Source organism: Protopterus annectens, chromosome 6.part1 (assembly GCF_019279795.1).
Source record: "Protopterus annectens isolate FY-2018-M chromosome 6.part1, PAN1.0, whole genome shotgun sequence".
Lineage (NCBI taxonomy): Eukaryota > Metazoa > Chordata > Ceratodontiformes > Protopteridae > Protopterus > Protopterus annectens.
The window spans coordinates 167,044,101-167,058,860 of NC_056738.1; positions in this window are offsets into that span (position 1 = coordinate 167,044,101).

A 14,760-nucleotide genomic window follows, 5' to 3' on the forward strand; every position below is an offset into this window, starting at 1 on the left:
CATTTTAGCTGCAATAACCTGTAATAACTGTATATATGGGCTTGTAATAACTCTCTCTCTCTCTCTTCAGATATATAGAGAGAAATATGTACTCAGTAACTTGTTGTAAAATGCACACATTACTTTTTTAATGCTGCAGCGCCAGCAATGTCATTACATATTAGCTGAGATTCAACTTTTGAGGAGGTGTCTGTGCAAAGAGTCATGCAGATAATGAAGCATGTATTAGGCACTGAATAAAACCAGTGTATCAAGCAAAGGACCATATACGAAAAGAGATGTATGGTAATAATAGGACAAACAGTGCAAGGCTACTGTATGACTGGTAAGCACTACAGTAGCGTGCATGACTTATGTGATAGACATTTGAGGCAAGGCACAGAGCAACGCTCAAGTAATGCATGTTTATGCATGCAGAGCTATGCTGCATAGGTGCATGTAATACCCATGTGGACCAAGAAGGGCAGTGCAGTGATCAACAGATACATTGATGCAGGTGTGCACAGCAAAATGGTAACCCTGTTCCTCACATAAAATGTGGAAAAAATAAAGTAGTGGGCAAGAAAATAGGAAAACAGCAAGCAAAGATAAACAGAAAAGAGTAGCCATAAGGCGTGAAAGTTGGTGAGGGTTGGAAATGTATTTTTTAACTTGGAAAAATTCACTTCCACAAGTGTTACAAAAGAGGTAAGCAGGAAAGGTAGTAAAAAATGGCAGGTGGTATAACATAGGCTAAACAATGGGTAGCAGGGGCAGACAGAGAAACAGACAGAGTCAGTATACACGCAAAAGGATGGAAAGATCAGGAAATGGACAAATACATACAACAAATGGTAATGGGAGAGTTAGTCAACAGTCAAGGAGTGGAGAATGTAACAACAAAGAAACATATCAAGATGTGGAAAGGATGTGGTTCTGGCATTCCTAGATGTTGGACCAGAGCAGAGTGCAACTCAGCTATCAATCACTAGAGTGGCCAATAATGCAGGATGATTGCTCCCTTAACAGCCCAGTGGATAGGACCAGCTTGTTGTATAGCTCAAGTAACTGAGACAGAAAGTGTTCCATGTGGCTGAGGTAGGCATCCCGTTACCAGTACAATTTATAAGCCAGCATCCTTTGCATTCTTCCATATTTATAGTGCTGTGATTCAAACATGCAGAAGGACAATCAGCAAAGAACACCACTACACCTCTATGTAAATGAGCTAAGAAAAATGGTTGGCACAGATTATGGCAACTCTCATTCCTGCACTGAAATACACAAAAGGTTTACCTATCTCCACAGGCATAAAATAGATTAAAACTAGTGTTGTTACGTGCAGTGGAAGCTGTGCATATATAATGTCACAATTCCTTTTGGGTACTATCAGTGCCAGCCTCTGCAGATCACTCGAGAACTGTGTACAGGGATCTGCTGAGAATAGCACTCAGTGCAGCTCTAAGCAGCAAACCCACACAGGTATAAGGGTTTCTTTACTGAATATAAGGGTGTCCTTATGTAGACATCATGACTTGTCTTTTGTAAGGAAGAAAAGGAAGATGATAGGAAAGCTGGAAATGGAAGAGGAAGAAGACAAGGGACACATAGAATGAAACAAAAAGATGATTGTGCTGGAGGATATAGAAAAGGGGGAGGGACTATGTTATTGTAGGAGATAGACCACCATTGTTCCAATTTTTTCTATAAGAGGGAAGTTAGTGAATGAGTAAGGGAAGCAGGAAGAGGAGAGATGTTGTTGGAAGAGTTAAGGAGTTGATAAAACATAAAGGACAGACATGACAGACAGGAACACTGTGGCTCTCTGGTGTTGGGGGCTGGAGAAGACACACAGATGGATGACAGATAGCAAAGGTGGAAGTAGCACAAGTATGAAATGCAGGTCACACCCTATACTAGAGGACCTCAATTATCCCCTTTTCTGAATGATTTTGAGAAGGGAACTCCAGTGGTGTGGGGTGGAGGTCTCCAGGGCTCAATGGTCAGAGTTAATCAGGTCAGTGGGCCTTGCACCTACTGGAAGAAGCCGTGAATAGGTTTCACACACCTCTCCACCAGCAACTCAACCACTTCCTCATCCAGACCATGAAACTTGTAGTTTTCATGGCATACAGAGATGAAGCCACTGCCACCCACCCTGTGACGACATCTCCAGATGGACAAGGGGCAATGGTGAGTGATCCTTCACCTGGGAGGAACACATCCCCAGGGATCTCTGGACTAGTGAAGAAAATAACAAAACGATTAGAGAGAGAAACAAAAAAGAGGTAGAGCATATATCCCAACCTTTCAGTGCAAGAAATCTGGACAAAGACAGAAATAAAGGGGGACAAAGACCAAAAAATAGGGACAGATTTTAAATATTGCTCCTGTAAACTAATAAAGTTGCTGGAATGACAGATTTTTCAATATTATATATTTTCTGAAGGATTTGAATTCTGAAACTCAAATGTCTGTCATTATGTAGTATTATTTAATGACTTCAGTCCTCAATGATTTGCCAGAAAACCACAGATTTTATGAAGAACAGACCAAAAATAAGAGACAAAAATCCAGACATTTGAGAGGTATGAGGTGGAGAAAGAAAAAGAAATGAAGAGAAGAATGATTCATCAGAGTTTTGAAAGAAACAGCATTTCATTAAATGAAATGAATACACATTTACTTTTTTTTTATTTTGAAACTGTTACTAAATACTATCTCTATCTTGGGGTCTCTGCAGCAATTAGAAAGACCCCAAAAGTATCTCACCAAGAGGATCAAGGGTCTCAAACAGATGCCATATGCTGCTCGGTTAAAAAAACTCCAGCTCTACTCAGTTGCATACCGCCTACTTCGAGGCGATCTATGCCTGACATACAAAGCTATGTCAAATCCAGAATTAATGGACATGCTCCACCTCAGTAAATCTAAATCCCGTAGCACCACACGCTCAAGGGACTTGAACCTCAGCACAGTAATAAATAGAACTTGCTGGAGGGACAGGTTTATAACCCAGAGGCTCCCTTCGCTCTGGAATAGAATCCCAGTTCATCTGAGGCAGAACACCTCACTGAATCTCTTCAAGAAGAATCTCGATAGGTGGATGGGGGATCATAGGTTTGTCCCAGGGATTACTCCCATGTCACTATTAGACAGAGGCACAGTAAACTAAACCTTAAAAAGGGCACAGTATACTCAAATCAAGGGGTGGCATAAGCCATACAGAATCAGGCTAGGCTTATAATTGCCCCAGGGCAGATAGCCTAGTATGAACTTATGAACTTCTTTCTTACTAGTGACAGCATTTTTAGAGAAGGTGGTATTGACGACAGCTGACATTAATACCTCTTAAATTCTGCATATGAATCACTGCTATAGTACTTTATGGATTAGTGTAACACATAAAATTGGCAATATTAATATTAACGTAAATAAGTATAAATGGTTTATTGTTTATATAGATACACCATAAAACAAGCAAAAAGGCGAACACTGACACCACACTATGTAGCTTGAGAAACCAAAAACAATGAAGCAAACTCGTGCAAACCAGCAGGACTGAATAAAAAAACTTTTAATAACAGTTGAGCGCTTTCACCTGTTACAATACAGGCTTCCTCAGAACAAAAAACATTCTGAATCACAGCCCTTAAATAGATGTTTTGGCTCCAAAAATTTAAAGCAACAAACTCCACTAAAACTTTCTGCATAGACAATAAGCAAAAACATTGCAAAATGAATAGATAACAAGAATAAACAATTATATTATAAATACATATATATCCTATAAAATGCAGTGCACAAATTCCTCTGAAATTCATATTTGTTAAAAACATATGTTTCTATAAAAACACTAACTTAACTTATTTATAAACAACGATTGGTTTATTTGAAAAAAGTATTGTTAAGCAGATTTATGAGTTTAACAACAAAAATAAGTTTAGGAGAATGGAACATAATTTATCTAGAGAAGAACAGGACACCCTACAAATGTTGAGGAAGAATAGATCAATAAGGGTGATGAAACCTGACAAGGGTAGGGGTTTAGTTCTTTTTGATCAACTTACATATACCTCTAAACTTCATGATATTTTGCATTCTACTGACAGTTATGAGATCATATCTGTTAATGAACTTAATATAGCCTATAGAAAAATTGATTGTCACCTCGAGGACTTTCTTATAGACAGGCAAATTAGTTTGGACACTTACAACTTTGTCAAAGTGGAATTACCTGTGTTAGCCAAGCTAGTTGGCATCCCCAAAGTTCATAAGAATGTGTCTGATCCGCCTTTTAGACCAATTGTTTCTGGCAGCAGATCTAAAACCTTCCCTTTAGGTGTGGTCATTGACCATACTTTGAAACATGTGTACGAAAAGGTATTTCATCTTGCCAAGGATTCTTGGTATTTTTTAGCTTATTTTCCTACACATTTATACAAAAAAGATTTGTTATACGTAACTATTGATGTCATAGACCTTTTCTCCTGCATCCCCAAAAGTGAGGGGTTAGAAGCATTTAATCGTAGTATTACTAAATATGCAGGGTTGGATTGGGATAAGATATGGTTGATCACAGATATAATGAGTATGGTATTGGACAATAATTTCATCTTTTTTGAAGGAGAGATTTTTAAACAAACTAAGGGTGTAGCTATGGGTGCTGTGTGTGCTCCCATTTTTGCTAATATGGTTATGCTCGACTGGGAGGAGTCTGTAGTGTTCACCAGTGACTTCTATATTCACATCAAATATTACACTCGTTACCTTGACGATATATATATATATATATATTATGGGATGGTGACACTGAGACATTGACTAAATTTATAGAATTTATTAACACCAGTAGTTCTTATTTGAAATTTACACACGCATTCAGTCATGATGGTCTGGCATACCTTGACACCCTCGTCTCTCCGGCTAATTTTGGGTTTAAATCTAGAATATACAGGAAACCCACTTTTTCTAACAACTACCTTGAATATTCTAGTAATCACCCTAAAAGTCTTTTAAGGAACATCTATAAGGGACAATTGATTAGAGCAGTTAGAATGACTTCAGACTACATAGATATGATAGCTGAAGTTGAGTATATTACGGCTATGTTCAGTGATAGAGGTTATGACCTTGTTATGATGCAAAATGTAAGTAAGCAGGTTACTCAAGGCTGGGGTTCTAGGTACACATCTTTGTTAGGAATGAATTCTCAAGGTAATAATGTTGTTTCCCTTGCTAGAGTTAGCCGTAGTGATTTAAACAAAGCTTGTGTAATCGAATATGGTCCCTGTAGTTATAAGATGAGACAACTGGTCAATAAAAGTTGGTTTATTATTATGGCAGATGCTTCTATATCCAACATTTTAAGTGACAGACCCCACTTTGTAAATAAAATGGGTATGAACTTGAAAAGGTTGTTAGAAAATACGATGTTTCTGACTTCTAACACTTCTAAACCTACACAGAAGTGTGGTAGATGCAACTGGTGCTTTGCTATTAACACCAGTCAAGGCACTAGGTTAAGCAACACTACCAACACCTCTATTAGATTCAAGGTAGGTTATTGTACTACTAAACATGTCATATATATCGCATTATGTTCAGCTTGTCCCGCTTTCTACATTGGGAAGACCGAGAGACAGCTGAACAAAAGAATATGCGATAATTTTTACTCCATTAGAAGGAGAGATGAGAAGAATGCCCTATATAAGCACATAAAACAAGAGGGCTCTGAACACAAATTCACTTTTAGCATTATTGACCTTATTCAAATAGACCCTTGGGGGGGGGGAGACTATAAGAGTTGGTTGTCTTATAGAGAAATGTGGTGGCAAATTTTTACTGATGCTGCCTCACCCCCAGGCTTGAATGAATCACTGTCTATTAAACCTTTGCTATATAAGATACGTTAGTGTCAAATTGTTTATAAATAAGTTGAGTCAGTGTTTTTATAGAAACATATGTTTTTAATAAATATGAATTTCAGAGGAATTTGTGCACTACATTTTATAGGATATATATGTATTTATAATATAATTGTTTATTCTTGTTATCTATTCATTTTGCAATGTTTTTGCTTATTGTCTATGCAGAAAGTTTTAGTGGAGTATGTTGCTTTAAATTTTTGGAGCCAAAACATCTATTTAAGGGCTGTGATTCAGAATGGTTTTTGTTCTGAGGAAGCCTGTATTGTAACAGGTGAAAGCGCTCAACTGTTATTAAAAGTTTTTTTATTCAGTCCTGCTGGCTTGCACGAGTTTGCTTCATTGTTTTCGGTTTCTCAAGCTACATAGTGTGGTGTCAGCGTTCGCCTTTTTGCTTGTTTTATGGTGTACTTATAACGCTTGGATTATCTTGTTGTTTATATAGATATAGATATAGATATTGACATATATGGATCTGCTATTAATTGATCTAAAGAAATGTCAGCTTGCTTTATAGTGACACACTTACTTTGACAAAATCACATTGGTGCACTATATTACATGCTTAGAAGCTAATTCTTGTAACATGCAAATACAATAAAAGTGTTTTTTGTAGGTGTGCAACCCCCCTACACCCCTTATGGGTGGAAGTGCGCCCACACCTGCTGCTAATTATACATACTAACTCCATGATCATATACTCCTTGCAAAAGGGGCATATTCCCCTACCTCAGGGATTGATGATCTCGCACAGCTATTTCCATATTTTGACCAATGAGGGTGGACAATACATGAGCCAACCAGCCAAACCATCCAAAGTTCTACTTAGTCCAGCCATCCCATATATATATATATATATATATATATATATATATATATATATATATATATATATATATATATATATATATATATATATATATATACATATATAGCATTGATTTCATTGTACAACCACAGTTAACTATGTTGACTGTTGTTTTAATCTCATTCATCACTTTAGACTATAAAACAGTTACTGCAGGAATTAATTCATATTTGTATAATACTTTTCATATGCTGCCTATTTATGAGCATTCTGCATCAGTCTCATCAGATTTTGCTGTACCTGTCATCTATTATACTGAAGTTTCTCCTCAGCAATGGAGATCTATAACAAAGAAAGGAAATCCAAGTTGTTTACCACTGTCATATGTGTGCATCATTGATGAAGTCAGTTTTGTCTTTATGACATCTATGATAATAGAAGTTTCTTAACTGATTTAATTTCATGCATGCCTCATACAAGGAAGCAGAGCACTGGGTTTTGTATAGTGGAACTTGGCCTTGCTGGACTGTTGCTAAGTTACAGCAGAGTTCAGAATTGTGGATAGTCCTTGATGATAGTTTATTTTCCTTCCTGAGTAAAATGTTGTTTAATTTCAATAAATTCTTAGAACCTGTACTCAACATTGCCCTTGTTGATACATTCATCAGCAACACATAATTTGTTGATAGGTGGAGTGGATTTGTTACTGAAGTATTGCTCAGAATGACAAATGTATCAGGTTGTCATTTTTAGGAAGAAAAGGCACATTCTTGCAAGGTCTGTTAAGTGTAGTACTAATTTCAGTAAAGCAGTCTAATATGAAATATTCACATCAATATTCATCAGTTTTTTTTTTAGTGAATATTTCCATTAATTTTATAGTATGTTAATTATTTATAATTCTGTAATTCACACAGCACGACCTAGGCACTGGAGTATGCAATAAGGGAATCATTAATCTACGTTATGCAGGTCATGAAATTGCTGCTCAGTCCTTCCACCCTTACTCTGTCTTGGGTGTGGTGGCTCACTGTTGTCAGCCATTTTGTAAGTACATGAAACATCTAGAAATCACCAAACACATCATCATCATCATTATCATCATCATCATCATTATGTATAGCAATAGCAATGCTAAATGAGGCTTACATTTTTCATAAGATCAAGAAGTAATCTTTATGAAGGAATTCATAGGTACATAGGTAGGTTCATGGTAGGTGTTAGGCTATTGGCCCTAGGGCCTATATAAGCCTAGCCAAAATGGTACCCTGGCTTTCGCCACCCAAGAAAATAATTTTCCTGTGCCCCTGTCAAGCAGAGCCACAGAAGTGATCCCCGGGGTGAATTTCCTATCTCCCATCCAGTCATCAAGATTTTTCTTGAAGAATGCTAATGATGAGCTTTGTTTGATATAGATAGGTAGTTTGTTCCAGAGTATGGGAAGTCTCTGAGATACGAATCTATCACTCCAGCATGTTCTGTTTATTGTGGTGACAAGGTTTAGGTCCCTAGAGCGTGTAGCTCGGAGGGATTGGGATTTCTTCACATGGAGCATGTCCAACAGCTCTGAGTTTGACATAGCTTTGTATGTTAGGCAGAGATCGCCTCTGAGAAGGTAAAGCTGGAGTTTTTTGAGACGGTCTGCGCTGGGCATCTGTTTGAGGCCAGTAATCCTCCTTGTGAGGTATTTCTGTGGCCTTTCCAGTTGTTGTAGATGTCTTGTGAGGTACATACCAAAAGGGGCGTTGTACTCTATAATGGGTCTAATGAGTGATGAGTAGAGGGGAATAATGACCTCTTTTTTCTTGGATGAGAAATCTTTTGTGATGAGGTGTGCCACGTAGAAGGATTTTCTGACTACTGTGGTGATGTGATTATCAAAGAAGAGACTACTGTCCACCTGTGTCCCAAGGTCTATTATCACACTTTCAGTGTTAAGTAGACTACCACCTATGTGGTAGTTCATGGCTACAAAGTTTTTACCAAAAGGGATGACAATGCACTTTTTGGCATTGAGCTTAAGGCCATGGCTTTGATACCAGGCATCTTTCTCAGTGAGGCCCTTTTGTAGGATGTCCACATCATTAGAAGATTTGATTATGGCTCCTAGTTTCCAGTCATCTGTAAACTTTGTTAGCCAAAGACCTTCTGTGTTAGCCTGTACTTCAAAGAAGTAGATACCAAACAGGAGAGGACTTAGGACTGAACCCTGTGGTACTCCACTTGTCAATGGTCTGAAGTTGGATTTAGAGTCTGCTACTTTCACAGTGTGGGTTCGGTCAGTGAGCCAGTTGGCAACCCATCTTGTGACATAAGGATTTATACCTAGTTTAGTGAATCTGTCTATAATTCCAGAGTGGGGGATGGTGTTGAAAGCCTTGGCGAGATCTAGATAGGCTGTGTGTATCACCTTAGCCTCATCTACAGCTTTGGTGACTGCTTCAAAGAAATCTATCAGGTTTAGGAGACATGATCTGCCTTTTACAAACCCGAACTGGGTAGGGTCCAGAGTTTGGAGATTACCAATGTCATTGTTTATAAGTTCCATGATGATATGCTCCATAGCCTTGCAGACCAGGTTCATTAGGCTAATGGGGTGGTAGTTCCTGGGGTCCGTTGTGGCTCCCCTTTTGTGGAGTGGGATAACTGTTGCTTTGCTCCATTCAATGGGCACAAAGCCTGAGATGAGGCTATGATTGAACAAGGTACTTAGGTGGGGTGCCAGTTCGTTCTGTAGTTCATGTAGAATGCAGCTCGGGATGTTGTTAGGTCCCATGGATGCTGTGTTCTTGGCTTTGGATAGTGTGTTTTTTACCTGTGCAGCCATGATTACAGGTACTTTGCATTCTTCCGGTATAGAGATGGGCCTTTTAGGGAATGAGAGAGGGTTAAAGTTAGCAGTGAACCTATCTGCCAGGATGTTGGCAATATCAGTTGGTTCTGTATATTTAGTGCCATTATGCTGTAACTCAGAGCAGATCTGAGTGTTACCATTGAGATTCTTGACATAGCTATAGAATGCTTTGTGGTTGTCTTTAGAATCAGTGGCGATTTTGTTTTCGTAACTAGCTTTGGAGGATTTTATGAGGGATCTCAGCTTCTTACTGAGGCTGACCACGGAGTTCCTCCAATCATGGGATTTTACTCTTTTTTGCAACAGTTTCTTTCTTCTGTTGTAGAGTTTGTTTATAGCAGGGGACCACCAGATTGGCTTCCTTTTTTTGGATGATAGCATCTTGGTTCTATTAGGGATTGCATGATCCATGCACTCGTATAAGTGCTTATAAAGTAAAATTGTATAGGATTCAGCAGTCGTATCTCTATTGCCCATCAGCATGGGTGTCGTGAGGTTTGCCATTTCTGTCTTAAGAAGCGTGAAGTTGGCTTTGGAGAAATTTTTTACGGTGGTTTCCTTAATGGGGGGTGGGGCTGGGATGTGGATGTCTAGGGTGATTTGCTTGTGGTTGGATCTGACCAACGAGGAATTGACCTCTGGTGTGAAACACCAGTTGCCCATGTTGGTAATGACCAGGTCTAGGATATTGCTGCCCCTGGTGGGGGTATGGATAAGTTGATCCAAGGCATTGGAATTTATGAATTCCAGAAAACGTTGAGCACAAGAGTTGGTACATGAGTAGTTTTCCCAGTTAATGGTGGGTAAGTTGAAATCACCCATTATTAGGGTGTTAGGTTGTACCCTAATATTTTCCAGTGTATCAAGAAATGAGGAGTGGGAATCCTGGGACGTGGTGGGGGATCTGTAGCAAGCTGCAATTTGCATTGCAGTCTTGCCCAAGTTAGTTGCACTGGGATAATCTCAGATGCATTATGCTGAGCAACTAGCCTGGAGGTGTGGATATCCTTAATGAATATGGACACGCCTCTGCCTTTAGTGCTACGGTCAGAAATAACTCCACAGATGAAAAAACTCAACCCAGGAATCACGAATATGTTGAGACCAAAAATAAGTTAAAAGAGTTGAATAACTTTAATAAATAAGAAACCAAAATAGATCAAGCGCTTTCACCTGGTTCATACCAGGCTTTATCAAGATGTTAAACAGTGGAAAGCAAGGCCATTTTATATCATTGTACATTGATCATGTGACCTCTTAATTAACCACACATACCATTAATTGTAATAGTTAAATATTTAAAATACGTATAATCTCTACAAAATTCATACTGTTACAAAACTAATTAGTTTGAGGTCTGTCTAAGTGAATCAATACATGTGTATTAAAAATAAATCATCATGTAAAAATAAATACATTGCATAGAAAACTGAGCGTGAGTATAATCTATTAAATAACTATAAATTGTAAGGTACATATATTAAAAAATATATTTTACTAATGTGAACCCCTATAGTGAAAACACATTTTGGATTAAAATGAGTAAAATAGTAAAATAAATAAAATAAAATAAAGATTCTTCACGGGCTAAATGCAATTAACCACCAAGTGTCTAAAAATTAGTATTTCCTTGTTCATAACTTCTCTCTATTTAATTTTAGTGCACTTGCAATACTAATGCTATCATTTAGACCTGGGGATCTTGCTGCATTTAATTTTAATTGCCATAAAAGCTCTTTATGTTCCAAACGTGTCTCCCAGTCACCTCCTCTAGGGTCCTGGGTGACTTGGTCTAAAACAAGGAATTTCAACTGCATATTGCTATATTGCACTGAATGTTTAAAAAAAGCATTAGTGTCTTTCTTCTTTTTAATTTCATATAAATGCTCATAGATCCTTTTTCTTAGTGGCCTCTTGGTCTTGCCAACATAAAAACTGTGACATTCCATGCAAACACCGAGATAAACCACCCCTTTTGATGCACAGTTGTGATAACTTCGCTCATTAACCTTAAAATTCCTGGAGGAAATGTACAAACTGCTACTGTTGTATATATAAGGACACTGATTGCATGCACCACATTTAAATGTGCCTACCTTGTTGGAAAAATATGAATGCTTTCTGTAACTATTCCTACTTTCAAATAAACCCTTTAAATTAATGTCTCTCTTTCTTGTAAAACCGGGCTGAGCAGGTATAATTTTGTTAATGTCCTCCTGAAGTGTCAACACTGGCCAATATGTCAGAATAGTTATTTCAACTTGTTGCGAGTCCCTGGTGTATGTATAAACAAAGTTGTTGTGTAATGATTGTTGTTCAGCATCATGTGGGTGTTCTAATGCCATACCTTTACCAAGTAATGGTGGATATTTTAATTCCCTGTTACTCAAAACCTCATTTGCTAAGTTGTTCACCAAGTGAGCTGGATAACCACTTTCCAAAAAGAGTTTTTTTAAAAAATCAACTTCTTTAAGAAATAAATCCTAGGTACTTGTCATCCTGGATGCACAAATGAGTTGTCCTTTTATTATACCTTTTTTCTGATAGAAAGGGTGGCCACTGTCAAAATGCAGAAATGTGTTGGAAAAAGTCGTCTTTCTGTATATTTTAGATTGAAAAGTGTTGTTGACGTGGTCTTTGAATAAAAGAATATCCAAATAGTGTAGGGAATTTTCACTCACGTTGTGTGTGAAAGCTAAAAAACCTGTAGTGGAATTGATGTAAGTAATAAAATTTGAGAAACTGTCCATATCACCATCCCATAGTATACAAATGTCATCCAGGTAGCGTTTGTAATAAATAATATGTTCAGCCCAACTCGTTGAAAATATAAATTTGTTTTCCCAATAATATAATACTATGTTCGCATATGTTGAGGCACATGGAGTGCCCATCGCTACACATTTCTTTTGTCTAAATACCTCTCCGTTAAAATAAATAAAAGTATTCTCAAGGACTGCTTCCATAAATTCCACCAGTAACTTAATCGTGTTGTTACTTAATTCAGAATGTGTGGTCAAGATTTCATTGAACCAGTCAAGTCCTATGGAGTGGGGAATACTTGGAAATAACTCTATAATATCTATGGTTGCTATTAATACCTTTGGGTTGTAAAACCTTTGCTGAACATCATTAAGAAATTCCCAAGAATCTTTACAAATAGATTTTACAAATTTCTTCAGTGTTTGGTCAATAAACTTCCCTAGAGGCTCTGTGATACTGCCAGCTCCTGCTACTATGGGTCTGAACTTTAAAGGGTTCAGCCCTTTGTGAAACAGGGATACTAGGTTTAACTACATGCAAGTAGTTATGTAACTTTTCATTAATAGCACCCTGCATCAAGTGGTCCATTAGCATAACATTGATCTTAGAATATGCTATGTTCACTTTGTTCCTGGAAACTAATTCATAAGTAACAACATCCTGTAACATATTGTGAATATGTGTCTCGTATGCCCAATTATACATTAAAACAACACCCCTACCCTTATCAGGTTTCATTACTCTGATACCTTCTTCTTTGAGTAAATTAGTTAGTTGGTATAAGTGAAAATCAAAATTATTAGGTGGTTGATTTGAACCAAGTGGGTATTTCTTCCTTAAGTCCATCTCAACTAACTCCTCAAAAATTTTTAAAGTGGGATGGATGGGGGGGGGGTTAAAAGTACTACTCCTTGTATTTGTGTGGTTATCTAATGTTTGCCCTTTAAAAAATAGTGCAAGATTCAATCTCCTGATAAACAATTTAAATTCTACTAGCGTTTTAGATAAATCGATGGTACGCAGGGAACAAATTGAAAACCTCTAGTAAACAACTCAAAAAAGTCAGAGGTTAATATAGTATCTGTGAAGTTGTAAATAGTAAAACTGTCCTTAGTTGCTACTGTGTAGTTACCACTAGAGGAGTCCACATTTAGATTGTCCCAATTTAATGAACAGACTCCATTAGACTCAATTACCTGTGTGACCTGTTCCTACTCTGTTGATGAAATGTTGTGTTCCTGCCCCCTGGTCTGCCCTGGGGAAATTGAAAAACCTGATGTTGATTCTTATTATCTTTTTGAGCAAGTTGTTCACTTCTCCGGGGTGGGTCTACTAATGGGGTATTGATATTATCAGTATTTTCAGAGATATCAATCCTCTCCTCGCCATTAGTAATATTGCGTTTGAATTTTCCTGGCAGGGGATAAGCTCTCCCATCCCTATATTCAATCAAATCACGCTCTAACTTCCTTATCTTGTGATTAACAATCTTAATACAGTGCTGGTCTACTTCATTGAAAACATTGTCATAACTTTTTTTAATACTAGAAAAGTTCTTGTCTTTAACAATGTTGTCATTTAGCACTTTCAGTTCATTCAATAAAGAATTAGCTTTGACTTCGTAGTCTTGAATCATGAGATCCAACATTTCCAAACCAGTTTTATCAAACAGCTCAACCAACTTCGTATATAAGGTGGAACCCAGCACAGCGTTATTAGGAAACTTAAAACAACATAATCCTTTTGGGATACGTTTCACTCGAACGCATTCTCTCAAATAATCTATTTCCAGCTGCGTATTTTTGTAAGCGTATAGTTTATCATTTAAATTGTCAAAGTCATGTTCCATACAGTTATTATGTTTTTGAGAACTCAGAACAGTACATTGTTTAAAAGAAAATTGCTGCTCAGTCCATGCATGGAAGTTAAAATCCTTACGTTGGCCACCATGTCCATTTACCCAACTCAATTGGGCCCTGGCTTGCTGTTCCTGAAGATTGGTTCTGACTAATAAAATCTCGTCAGGAAGTGCCGCCGTTGATGCGCCATTCGGCTCCTTAGGGGATGGTGATGTATGCTTCCTGTTCAGCCCTTGTTGTTGGTTACCAGGTAACGAGGGAGTACAGCCAATATTACGTGAGGTTAACAAATTGTTCATTTGAGTTAACAACGTTAAAACCTGTTTAAATTCTCCGCGTGTAGCTAGAGCATCTTCTGGTTCATCGCGGAGTAAAATGGGTGTATTCAAAAAATCAACCTGGTCTAAGTCTTCAGCCATGGAAAAATGAGACAAATCCAGCTAACTTCAAACACGAACAAGAAAACCAAAATCAGAAATAACTCCACAGATGAAAAAACTCAACCCAGGAATCATGAATGTGTTGAGACCAAAAATAAGTTAAAAGAGTTGAATAACTTTAATAAATAAG